The 13,239-nt window shown below is 37.5% G+C and overlaps 1 protein-coding gene and 1 non-coding gene across 2 annotated transcripts in view; both read right to left on the reverse strand.

Moving 5' to 3' along the window:
* GRID2 (glutamate ionotropic receptor delta type subunit 2) overlaps positions 1–13,239 on the reverse strand; it is a 1,497,839-nt gene that overhangs the window by 1,405,996 nt on the left and 78,604 nt on the right. The gene's annotated exons all lie outside the window — the stretch shown is intronic.
* Positions 9,968–10,039, reverse strand: TRNAC-GCA (transfer RNA cysteine (anticodon GCA)). The gene has a single exon. It is a non-coding gene; the product is annotated as a tRNA-Cys (tRNA).

Here is a 13,239-nt window from a genome sequence, read left to right on the forward strand (position 1 = left end):
CCACAGTTTGTTGAAACTGTTTGTCCACACAAAGGCTTTGGCATAGTCAATAAAACAGAAATAGGTGTTTTCTGGAAATCTCTTGCTTTTTTGATGGTCCAACGAATATTGGCAATTCGATCTCTGCCTTCTCTGCCTTTTCTAAATCCAGCTTGAACATCTGGAAGTTCACTGTTCACATACTGTTGAAGCCTGGCTTGGAAAATGTTGAGCATTTCTTTGGTAGTGTGTGAGATTAGTGGAATTGCGTGGTAGTTTGAACATTCTTGGCATTGCCCTTCTTTGGGACTGGAATGAAAGCTGACCTTTTCCAGTCCTGTGGCCACTGCTAAGATTTCCAAATTTGCTGGCATATTGAGTGCAGCACTTTCTCAGCATCATATTTTAGGATTTGAAATAGTTCAACTGGAATTCCTTCACCTCCACTAGCTTTGTTCATGGTGATGCTTCTTAAGGCCCATTTGACTTCTCGTTCCAGGATGTCTGGCTCTAGGTGAGATCACACCAAGGTGGTTATCTCAGTCATGAAGATCTTTTTTGTACAGGTCTTCTGTGTATTTTTGTCACCTCTTCTTAATATCTTCTGCTTCTGTTAGGTCCATACCATTTCTGTCCTTTATTGTGCCCATCTTTGCATGAAATATTCCCTTGGTATCTCTAATTTTCTCGAAGAGATCTCTAGTCTTTCCCATTCTGCTGTTTTCCTCTATTTCTTTGCATTGATCACTGAGGAACACCTTTTTATCTTCCTTGCTATTCTTTGGAACTTTGCATTCAAATGGGTATATCTTTCCTTTCCTCCTTTGCCTTTAGCTTCTCTTCTCAGCTATTTGTTAAGGCCTCCTCAGACAACCATTTTGCCTTATTTCATTTCTTTTTCTTGGGGATGGTCTTGATCCCTGCCTCCTGTACAATGTCACGAACCTGTGTTCATGGTTCTCCAAGCACTCTATCAGATCTAATCCCTAGAATCTACTTGTCACTTCCACTGTATAATCATAAGGGATATGATTTAGGTCACACCTGAATGGTCTAGTGGTATTCTCTACTTTCTTCAATTTAAGTCTGAATTTGGCAATAAGGAGTTCATGATCTGAGCTACAGTCAGCTGCTGGTCTTGTTTTTACTCAATGTATAGAACTTCTCCATCTTTGGTGGCAAAGAATATAATCAATTTGATTTCAGTATTGACCATCTGGTGATGTCCATATGTAGAGTCCTATCTTGTGTTATTACATATAGAGACTGATTAATAATCATTATGGGTCACTATTTCTAATATAACTTTTAGGGTATCCAATGTTCCGTGACATTAAATTACATAAATTTTTGTGAGTTTATGAATTCAAAAATTATTTGAATGTTTCTTCAGTTAGCAATAAGAAAAATGCTTTTGATTAATAAATAAAATGTTATATGCCAGGGTAAAAACTGAACCCCAAAATTTCTGGCTTGATTTTATTCATTCCACAAATTTTATTTGGCGCCTGTTTTATCCCAGGTGCTGTTTTTTGCACCAGACAGGCATGGTTTGTTTTTGTTGTTTAGTCACTAAGTCCTGACTCTTTGCGACCCCATGGACTATTCCCCACCAGGCTCCTCTGTCCATGGGACTTCCCAGGCAAACACCCCGGAGGGGGTTGCCATTTCCTTTTCCTGGGGATCTTACCAAACCAGGGATGGAACTCATGTCTCCTATATTGGCATGGTTCGGTTCAGTTCAGTTCAGTCACTCAGTCGTGTCCGACTCTTTACAACCCCATGAACTGCAGCACGCCAGGCCTCCCTGTCCATCACCACCTCCCGGAGTTCACTCAAACTCATGACCATCGAGTCGGTGATGCCATCCAGCCATCTCATCTTCTGTCATCCCCTTCTCCTCCTGCCCCCAATCCCCCCCAGCATCAGGGTCTTTTCCAATGAATCAACTCTTCGCATGAGGTGGCCAAAGTATTAGAGTTTCAGCTTCAGCCTCAGTCCTCCCAATGAACACCCAGGACTGACCTCCTTTAGGATGGACTGGTTGGATCTCCTTGCAGTCCAAGGGACTCTCAAGAGTCTTCTCCAACACCACAGTTCAAAAGCATCAATTTTTCGGTGCTCAGCTTTCTTCACAGTCCAACTCTCACATCCATACATGACCACTGGAAAAACCATAGCCTTGACTAGATGGACATTTGTTGGCAACGTAATGTCTCTGCTTTTTAAAGCAGACATAAATTCCTAACATCATTAGGAATCTTTTACACTGGGGAGAAAAACAAAATATTCAAGGCAAAAATACAGTGTATATCATAAGATAATAAGAGATAGGATAAAAACTAAAACAGCAATATTTAAAAATTCTCTTATGTTGAGTGAAATCTGCAACTTTCCAGATTCCCTTCATTAATCCTAGTTTTACCCTGTAGAGGCAAACAGGAGGAAAGTAACCTAATTTTTAAGATAATAACTCTTGAATTTTGTTAAATCACCTAACACATCCTACCAGAAATCTTTCTTATGTAAAATACACAGAATTTTAATGTTAAACTGAATTAAATGCACATGATATGAAATAATTTTGTCTGTGCTCCTGCAAACTTGATCTACTCTATTAATGTCCCTCTGCAACTAAGGCCAGACTTAAAAACAAGCACCAGATATAGCTGGATCAAGGCAGTCACCTTTTACACCGTTTCTTCCTGAATCCTATAGTTTTGTAGTCTATTGATAACAGAATGAATTCTAATAGATATATCTTGGGAAAAAAGACAGTTCTAATATTTATATGCTGAATGATTTGGGGCAGGTTATTTATATCCATTCATTAAATCTTCTTTGTTGGTATACTAATTATAGTAATTTTGATCTCATTAGTTTGTTGTTGAAGACAAAGGTGAGTTTATGAAAGTCACTAGTCCAAGGTACACATGTAGCACACATTCAGTTAACATTAGTTTATCTCTCTTTCCCATACTAAGTTAAGAATTCAGTTATGCATGCTATAGTCAAGTAAAATGTAGTATCCTTATCTGTCACTGTGCACTTGTTTTTACTGACACTAGTTTTTTTTTTTTTTTTTTTAAGATTTCAGAGTTAATTCTGTTAAACATTTGAAAATCTTCAACTACTATTTTTATTTTTCCCAGTGTCTGGAATGTCTATTTTGTAATTCAACATATTCAAATTATTTAATAGTCTTTCCAGCTGCATAGCACAAGCAAGTTTGAAAAGACTGTTTCAAAAATTCTTATATAAATTAATTAAGACTTTTAGAATATGACAAAGGCAAGGATGGAGTCCTATGACAAACCAATAAAAATATATCTGCTTACAGTTAATAGTAATGTGCAACTCAGGGTTATCTAAATATGACCTTTCAACCAATTATAATCCTGCTTGGCTCTATTATTGGTCAACATTTTTCAGTCTTGCCAAGAGTGACATTAAAAGAGACCTCTGAAATGTCTTATTGAAATACATTAACTCTACATCTTTTCCCTTAGAAAGTTATGTAAAGAAAACATTTTATAAAGGTTTTAAATTTGCCAGCCCCATGCTGTCTCTTATGCAACTTCTGCTATGTATGAGTATAGTAAAACCAAGTAAACGAGCATTTTTAATAAACCATAATTTCCATGTAAGGATCTCAAGTACTGGTGACCATAACATAGTATTGTGGAAGTTACTTTTATAGATAAGCATTTCCCTAATTGCCTAGTTCAGAGTTTCTAAAACAAAAAGCTTTCTACAATATCAATGTAATATTATTAATTAGTATACTATAAAAAGTTATGTATGCAAATCTATTTCAAAACTGTTGGGTGAAACTGAACTTAAGGGCCAGTTTCCATTACGGTGATGCTACTGAGGACATCTGCTAACACACATTGTGAATTCACAAAGAAATGTGTAGTAGCAGCCTTCCTCACGCTCCACTGACCACAGACCTATTATCTCACAGTATGAACTTTTCCCAATTTTATCTTTATAATAGTTACTGATTAGATAAAATCATTGTAAAAATAAGGAAGTATAACAGGGACTCAGTTTTGATGCCAAGGTTAAGAGACCAGTATATCCCCCACCACACACACACACACAAACACACACACACACACACACACACACACACAACTATAAATGAATTGAACATCCAAGTGTAAAATAAGCTTCATGTTTGGTGATCACTGCTGGAATACCATATAGCTATGGGCTTCCCTGGGCTCAACTGGTAAAGAATCTGCCTGCAATGCAAGAGACCCTGGTTCCATCCCTGGGTGGGGAAGATCCCCGAGAGAAGGGATAGGCTACCCACTCCAGTATTCATGGGCTTCCCTGGTGGCTCAAATGGTAAAGAATCCACCTGCAATGCTGGAAGCCTGGGTTCGATACCTGGGTTGGGAAGATCCGCTGGAGGAGGGCATGGTAACACACTCCAGCATTCTTGCCTGGAGAATCCCCATGGACAGAGGAGCCTGGCGGGCTACTGTGCATGGGGTTGCAGAAAGTCAGACATGACTGAGCAGCTAAGCGCAGCACAGCACAGGATCACCCAACAGGAAAATGACTTGGCGAGCAATGCAGGATCCCAGTGATACGAACTGAGTCTCAGAGCTAGGGTTGTTACTGCTCAATCTAGGACATAGCATGTGGATTTTGATTTTATTTCCCCCTTTCCTCAGGGTGAAGATGACAATGACCTTCAAAGATGTTCTTGTGGAGGTGTGAAAGGCAGATGCAACCTAAATGAGATACTTGCTGGCTAGAGAGAGACACAGGGATACTGTCATAACTAAACTATGGGGAATGCTATTGAGACCCCAGGAAAATATTTAAACTGCACACAGGATATTGAGAAAATATAAAGTCAAAGAATCCAAAACTTTCTTCTGATTTTTCAGTATAGCCAATGACCTAAGATAACTAATACTCTTCCACCTACACAAAACTCCTCTTTTTTTCTGTCTGCAATATCAACAATTGCCCTCAGCAAAATGATCTGGGAGAAAATTGATCTCCTTTAGAGTTTTCTGGCAGAAGATGAACAAACATTTTTAAGCACTAGATAGTAGCTGATAAGAAACAAATAATACCTATTCCAACAACAAAACCAACAATTGAAGTTTTTTAAAATCAAACAAAATATTGAAAAGTGTGTTGTCTTTTACTCTTTATATGTTTTAACTTCAACAAATTTGCTTCACAAAGGAAGGAGAATGTTGAACTTCTGAATTAATGAAGAGAAATCTGATTTATACCACAAACTTTAAAACATCTTAAAGAAAAATGTAAAAAAACACAAAAAACAGTTCCTAAACTGACAAAGTTCTTAAAATAGGTAATCTATCATCTCCAGGTTCTGTTAATTACTCCTGAATTGTGATTAAAACAGTAACCACCAGAGATAGCCTTCAAGGACCACTTATATTTCCTATTTCCTTCCTCCCACTACACACACCCTATTCCTGTTTCTGCACCTGGGGACGGCTACCACAAAATGACTCACTCTCTTCCTTATCCTAGTAGTCTAGTCAGCCAGGGAATACCAAGTGAAGGAATCCTTCCTCAAGTGATGAATATTCCTCTCTCTTGTTCACTGAGGCACACCCTGTGAGACATGATCAGGTCTTATAAAAATACACTTCACAGAGTATCTCATTCTCCACACAACTTGCCTGCTCTTCTTTTATGCACAGTTGTTTTTACTGTGCTGTCTTTCATAATATTTTCTACACAAAATAAAGATGCACATAAAATAAACTGGGGATATAAGGATGAAAAAGATCAGAATTTATCACTTCTGGATATTTGTAGGTATCATCCCTCAATCTCCACTACACTTCTTTATTCCTAGAGTTAAGATATTCTTAGGACAGTGAGAAAATGCCCTTATTTGAGTATCTAACATACATAGCTTATGTTAATATAATTGAATCAGAAATATATGGGTAAACTACTATTAACTGTTCAGTTACACTAACAGCCTTGGGTCAGTAATAGTGTATGATGAAATTATTCTATTCCACCAAAACTGTCTGCTTTGTTAGGTTTTGTTAGAGCATACTACATATACAATTGAGAAATAACGATATCTTCCATTTTACATTATCAGCAGTACCAAAATAATGATTATATATACAGTGTGTATTATTTTTTATACCACATTTCTAAATATGAAACCAAATATCTCAAGTTAATTAATTTTTTTTCTAGTTGTCCATAGATTTAGCTGCTTTTTCCTACCGAGTCTCTGAAAAGTTCTTCATAATACTTGGTTAAGAATTAAAAATTATTCAATAAACAATGTGTTTATCTAAATAGCAGTTATATATAAGCAACTGATACATGTTTTAATATCTATAATGCTTTGATTTAATAATATCTTTTTAAAAATATTTTCTTTACTATCTGATTTTTCCTCTCAATGTTTTTCTTTAATTTTGCAGTAAGCAATGTTAAAGTACATAGCTACATACTAAAATTAACTCACTTATTTCAATACCATATCTTTTCTTTGTCATTACTTTGCCACTACTGAAATAGACTGTTGACAGCTTAATTAATTGCCATATACTAGGACTTCAAAATTAATATTACAATTCAGATTTCCCTTAAGGAATATACTGTACAATACGTGGTGCATATCACTTTGGTGATCACATTAGCAATGTCCTCAGCATCAATAAACTGAGTGTGAATACAAAATATAGATTCTGGACAAAATCTAGCTTATAGATCAGAGGGAAATCATGATAAAATAGTAAAAATGATAGATGCGCTTCCTAGTCAGATTAACTCTTTAAAAATAACAACAACCTAAAAGATGCAGACATTATGGTATCAAAAACAATTCAGTCTCATTATAGACTCTTACCTGGAAGATGTCATTGGACAAATGTATTTGTGTCATCACACAAAATACTACCACATAAAAATAATTGTCAGACCACAAAGCAAACCCTTCATTATCTGTGGTGAGGGGGAAGACATTTCACAAAGGGCATATTTTACATATTGAAGTTTTGAGGACTTAGCTCAAGGGTAACTTAGCTACATGTGCATGCTCAGTTGCTTCAGGAATATCTGACTCTTTGCAACCCTATGGACTGTAGCCTGCCAGGCTCCTCTGTCCATGGAATTCTCCAGGTGAGAATACTGGAATGGGTTGTCACGTCTTCCTCCAGGGGATCTTCCCAACCAAGAGGTGGAACCTGTGTCTCCTGTGTCTCCTGAATTGCAGGCCAATTCTTTACCTGGAAACCCCTTTTAAAGCTATACTCAACAAAAATCCCTCAAGGGCTGGGGGAATAATAAGCCTGCTTTGTCTGAGGTACTTCTCTGTGCACTAACAGTACAGAAGTAAACAAAAGTAACAATAATCCACAAAAGTTCTAAAAGAGTTGCATTCAAGTTGAGAACATAATTCTATATACAGAAACCTTCATTCCAACTAAAATATCTTTATACATTTTAATGCTTAGAATAATAATAATATTTTGATTAAAGACAAGATTTAGCAACTAAAGAAAAAAACTTGAGACCAATGTACTAAGATATCATTGTTGTTGTTCAGTTGCTCAGTTGTGTCCAACTCTTTGTGACCCCATGGACTGTAGCATGCCAGGCCTCTCTGTCCCTCAACATCTCCCGAAGTTTGCCCAAGTTCATGTCCATTGCATCAGTGATGTCATCCATCCATCTCATCCTCTGATGCCTCTTCTCCTTCTTCCCTCAATCTTGCCCAGCATCAGTGTCATTTCCAATGAGTCAACTCTTTACCTCAGATGACCAAAAATTTGGAGTTTCAGCTTTAGCATCAGTCCTTCCAACCAGTATTCAGGGTTGATTTCCCTTAAGATTGACTGGTTTGATCTCCTTACTGTCCAAGGAGATCTTGGATCTCAGGAGTCTTCTCCAGCACCACAGTTCAAAGGCATCAATTCTTTGGCATTCTGTCTTCCTTATGGTCTAGCTCTCACAACTGTACATTGTGAGATCATAGCCTCACAACTGGAGAGATAGCCTCACTGGGAAGATTATAACCTTCACTATATGGACCTTTGTCGCAGAGTAATGTCTCTGCTTTTCAACACACTGTCTAGGTTTGTCATAGCTTTCCTGCCAAGAAGCAAATGCCTTGGGATTTCACAGCTGCAGTCATCATCTGGAATGATTTTAGAGCCCAAAAAGAGGAAATCTTCACTACTTACACCTTTTCCCCCTCTATTTGCCATGAAGTAATGGGGTTGGATGCCATGATGTTAGGTTTTTTAATATTTAGTTTTAAGCCGTCTCTTTCACTCTCCTCATTCACTCTCATCAAGAGGCTCTTTAGTTCCTCTTCGCTTTCTGCCATTAGAGTGGTATCATCTGCATATCTGAGGTTGTTGACATTTCTCCCCCCTATCTTAATTCTAGCTTGTAACTCATCCAGCCCAGCATTTCTCAAGATGTACTTAGTGTAAAGATTAAACAAATAGGGTGACAGCAGACAGCCCTGTCGTACTCCTTTCTCAATCTTGAACCAATCAGTTGTTCCATACAGAGTTCTAACTGTTGCTTCTTGACCTGCATACAGGTTTCTCAAGAGACAGGTAAAACTGTCTGCTATTCCCATCTCTTTAAGAGCTTTCCACAGTTTATTATGATCCACATATTCAAAGGCTTTAGTGATATCCATGAAACAGTGGTAGATGTTTTTCTGGAATTCCCTAGCTTTCTCTATGATCCAGAAAATGTTGGCAATTTGACCTCTGGTTCCTCTTCCTTTTCTAAACCCAGCTTGGACATCTGGGTTTAGAAAGATATCATTAAGATATATGAGTATATTATTTTCAAGAAAAGAATGGATATAAATTTTGTTAACTTTAACAACTACAAGGAAAAATGTATAGGCTTAAGGCATAATTAAAGATCAAAAATACTCCTGATTTTAAGCTTATACATTATTCAACAGCAAACTGATATACAACAGTTGAATTTCATGCACCCATTTTTATAGTAAGACTTCAAATCACTCATGTAGTAAGGCAAGCATTATTAGAAGGAGGTGGGTTTGAGATGAAAGAGCCAAAGAGAAAAGGGGAAAAAAAGAAGAAAAAGGAGAAAAAAAAAGAAATACACAGAGCAAACACTAAGCCTCAGACCAGCACAACTAAAAGGATCAGAAAACATCCTATTATTTTGAATAGTAGGAAAATTAATCACTTCAACTTGAAATTATTTTTAAGATGTTTTATATACATTATCCATTTAATAAATCTCAAAGTCCTCTAGGAATAAGTGGAAAACAAAATACTGGATTGGGATGTTTCTTATAGCAGGAGTAAGGCAGAAGTGGACTTAAAGGATCTTTTGCCTTTGGAGTTTAATGACTAGATTTGCAAAGAAATTATAACATTTAAAATGTCAAAATTTTAACATACAATTTTCAAAAGTTGCAATTTAATTTATTATAAATGATTTGCTCTAAGACTACATAGACTACATAAGGGCTTCTCGGGTGGCAGTAGTGGTGAAGAACCCACCTACCAGTGCAAGAGACAGAAGAGATGCAGGTTTGTTCTCTGGGTCTGGAAGATCTCCTGGATAAGGAAATGGCAACCCACTATGGTATTTCTTGCCTCGAGAATCCCATGGACAGAAAAGACTGGTGGCCTACAGTCCACGGGGTCACAACAAGTCAGACAGAACTGAAGTGTCTTAGTAGCAGCTGGACCACCTAAAATGTTCACATATATCTCCTCCGATGGCCAAAATATATGATAACTGAAGAAAATTACTTTCTTCTAGAAAGAAGCAGTGCTTTTGCACATATTATATTAAAAGTAAATATATATATATATGAAAGTGAAAGTGAAGTCACTCAGTAGTGTCAGACTCTTTGTGACCCCATGGACTGTAGCCTACCAGGCTCCTCAGTCCATGGAATTTTCCAGGCAAGAGTACTGGAGTAGGTTGCCACTGCCTTCTCCAGAGGATCTTCCCAACCCAGGGATTGAACCTGGGTCTCCCGCATTGCAGGCAGGCGCTTTACCATCTGAGCCACCAGGGAAACCCAAAAAATATATATATGCACATATATGTACTATATATATATATATATATATATATATGCACAAACACAAAGATGTATATATGCACATTTTCACATTAAGTTAAATTTTTTAAATTTCACATTAAAATTATTATTCTGAAACATACACAGTGAGTCATACATTTTTCTTGATTAATATGCTTTTAGTTTCCAACAGTATATACCCATATTGACACAAACCTTAAGTGCACATTTGCTGATTTTATACCACACAACTAAATTTCCTTAACTGTTCTTTTTAATTAAAATGACAAATATGATGTGTATGAGGCTACAGAAGGCTAAAAAAGTCAATGGGGTTTATTAATGGCTAAATCTAACAGATTCATAAAACCTACTGTAGTCTTTGTTCAAAACTTTTCTTCCTTCTCCCCTACAAGCATGCTGTTGCCATGCAGCTATCTAGCCAAGAGACTCTCGCTTCCTTTTGTATGGCTGTTATGCTGTTGCCATGGATATAGCAATTTGTCTTTTTTTTTTCATCTCTTCTTTAAAATATGGTATTTTCTCCAACCTCAGGAGAATATGTAATGTCATGGACTCAATATAGTCATTTAACAGAAGAGAAAATTTACATTAAATTCTATATTTCTAATATCATTTCTTAGCATAATCATAAATATATTTAAAATCTAATCTGTGGAGACACCTACCACTCTTTTAATACTAATGGAATACTCAAACACCTAAAAATCCATTTAAAAAATTCTATTTCAACCAAGGAGGAAAAAATCATAAAATAGGTGAAAAAATAGTAATAAGTAAATTACCTGATCTTCATTGCCTATATCATCTCCAATGGTTGTATGAGAATGAAAATTAAGTGGGATGGTAAATTGCCACTGCCAACTTTAGGACCACTGAGTAGACTTAGGACCACATGTGTTAAGAGAAAATGAATCTTTACACTGATTGACAAGTGCTGATTCAAATTTCAATGGAAACAGTGAGACACTTTACTTTTTCGGGGGCTCCAAAATCACTGCAGATGGTGACTGCAGCCATGAAATTAAAAGATGCTTACTCCTGGAAGGAAAGCTATCATCAACCGAGAAAGAATATTAAAAAGCAGAGATATTACTATGCCACAAAGATCCATCTAGTCAAGGCTATGGTTTCTCCAGTAGTCACATATGGATGTGAGAGTTGGACTATAAAGTTGAGCGCCGAGGAATTGATGCTTTTGAACTACGGTGTTGGAGAAGATTCTTGAGTACCCGTTGGACTGCAAGGAGATCCAACTAGTCTACCCTAAAAGAAATCAGTGCTGAATATTCATTGGAAGGACTGATGTTGAAGCTGAAACTCCAATCCTTTGGCCACCTGATGCGAAGAACTGACTCATTTGAAAAGACGCTGATGCTGGGAAAGATTGAAGGCAGGAGGATAAGGGGCCTACAGAGGATGAGATGGTTGGATGGCATCACCAACTCAATGGACATGAGTTTGAGTAAACTCCGGGAGTTGGTGATGGACAGGGAAGCCTGGCATGCTGCAGTCCATGGGGGTGCAAAGAGTTGGACACGACTGAGTTACTGAACTGAACTGATTCAAATTTCAGAATTTTTTCACTGATATTCCATGGTCAAATTTTCATACTTTGAAATTAAATCCACAGCATTTCCTCAATGGTGGTGGTGAATTCCCTTTAGAGGATGCACTGGAATAAAGAAACCTGAATATTATGGTGAAAATATATATTATCCAAATAAATTAAATGATGTGAATACAGAACTGAATAATCAGCATGATGAGGTCATAGCATCTTTTAAATTATTGGCACTTCAGGAAAAAAGAAACCTTCTTTTATATGACCATAGAGTTGACACATCAGTATTACTCAGCTGCCAACCTGCCTTCCAAGGATAGAAAAAAAATGGTCATCATTCATTATAATACACCACCTCTAACAGAAAAAAACATACAAGTAGGGTAGCCTACTTGTCCCTGCATAAAAAGTACATACTACAAGGGATAGAGATGATACAGAATATTGGTTAAAAGTGCAGACTCAGGAGCCAGACTTCTGGACCAGATCTTGGCTCAAGCAACTCAATCACTGGGTACCTTTAAGTGAGTCCATTAACTATTCATGCCTGTTTTCTCATCTACATACTGAGAAATAAAGTTTATGCTTGAACAAGTAACATGTTACTAGATGCTTGTCAGGGAGATCCCCTGGAGAAGGAAATGGCAACCCACTTCTGTATTCTTGCCTGGGAAATCCCATGGACAGAGTAGCCTGGCAGGCTACAGTCCACGGGGTCACCAGAGTCAGACACGACTTGGCTAATAAACCACCACAAGCACGGCTATTACAAAAAGCTCTAGAGATCTTTTTCAAACTTTTCCCAAAATAATGATCAGTTTTCAACAGTGAAAGAACAGAAAGTAGTACTGTAGAACTCAGGCATTGACAACACTTGGGTAATTCAATGAATCTCTTCTGGGGCTTTACTTATTTAGTCTTTTACTCTCTCAGAGCCAACAATGACTACGCTGTAAGTAGACTATAGGTTTTCTTCTTGTAAAACAATAAGTTGTAGAATGTATTGCCCAACCTCACGTTATGCCTCCATTATTCAGTTCAGTTCAGTCACTCAGTTGGGTCAAACTCTTTGCGACTCCATGGACTGCAGCACACCAGGCTTCCCTGTCCATCACCAACTCCCGGAGTTTACTCAAACTCAAGTCCATTGAGTCAGTGATGCCATCCAACCATGTCTTCCTCTGTTGGCCCCTTATCCTCCTGCCTTCAATCTTTCCCAGCATCAGCGTCTTTTCAAATGAGTCAGTTGTTCGCATCAGATGGCCAAAGGGCTGCAGTTTCAGCTTCAGCATCAGTCCTTCCAATGAATATTCAGGACTGATTTCCTTTAGAATGGACTGCTTGAATCTCCTTGCAGTCCAAGGGACTCTCAAGAGTCTTCTCCAACACCACAGTTCAAAAGCATCAATTCTTCCGTGCTCAGCTTTCTTTATAGTCCAACTCTCACATCCATACATGACTACTGGAAAACCATAGCTTTGACTAGAAGGCTACTTTGTTGGCAAAGTAATGTCTCTGATTTTTAATATGCTGTCTAGGTTGGTCATAGCTTTTCTTCCAAGGAGTAAGTGACTTTTAATTTCATGGCTGCAGTCAACATCTGCATTGA

The sequence above is a fragment of the Dama dama genome, chromosome 17 (genome assembly GCF_033118175.1).
Source record: "Dama dama isolate Ldn47 chromosome 17, ASM3311817v1, whole genome shotgun sequence".
NCBI classification, from domain to species: Eukaryota; Metazoa; Chordata; class Mammalia; order Artiodactyla; family Cervidae; genus Dama; species Dama dama.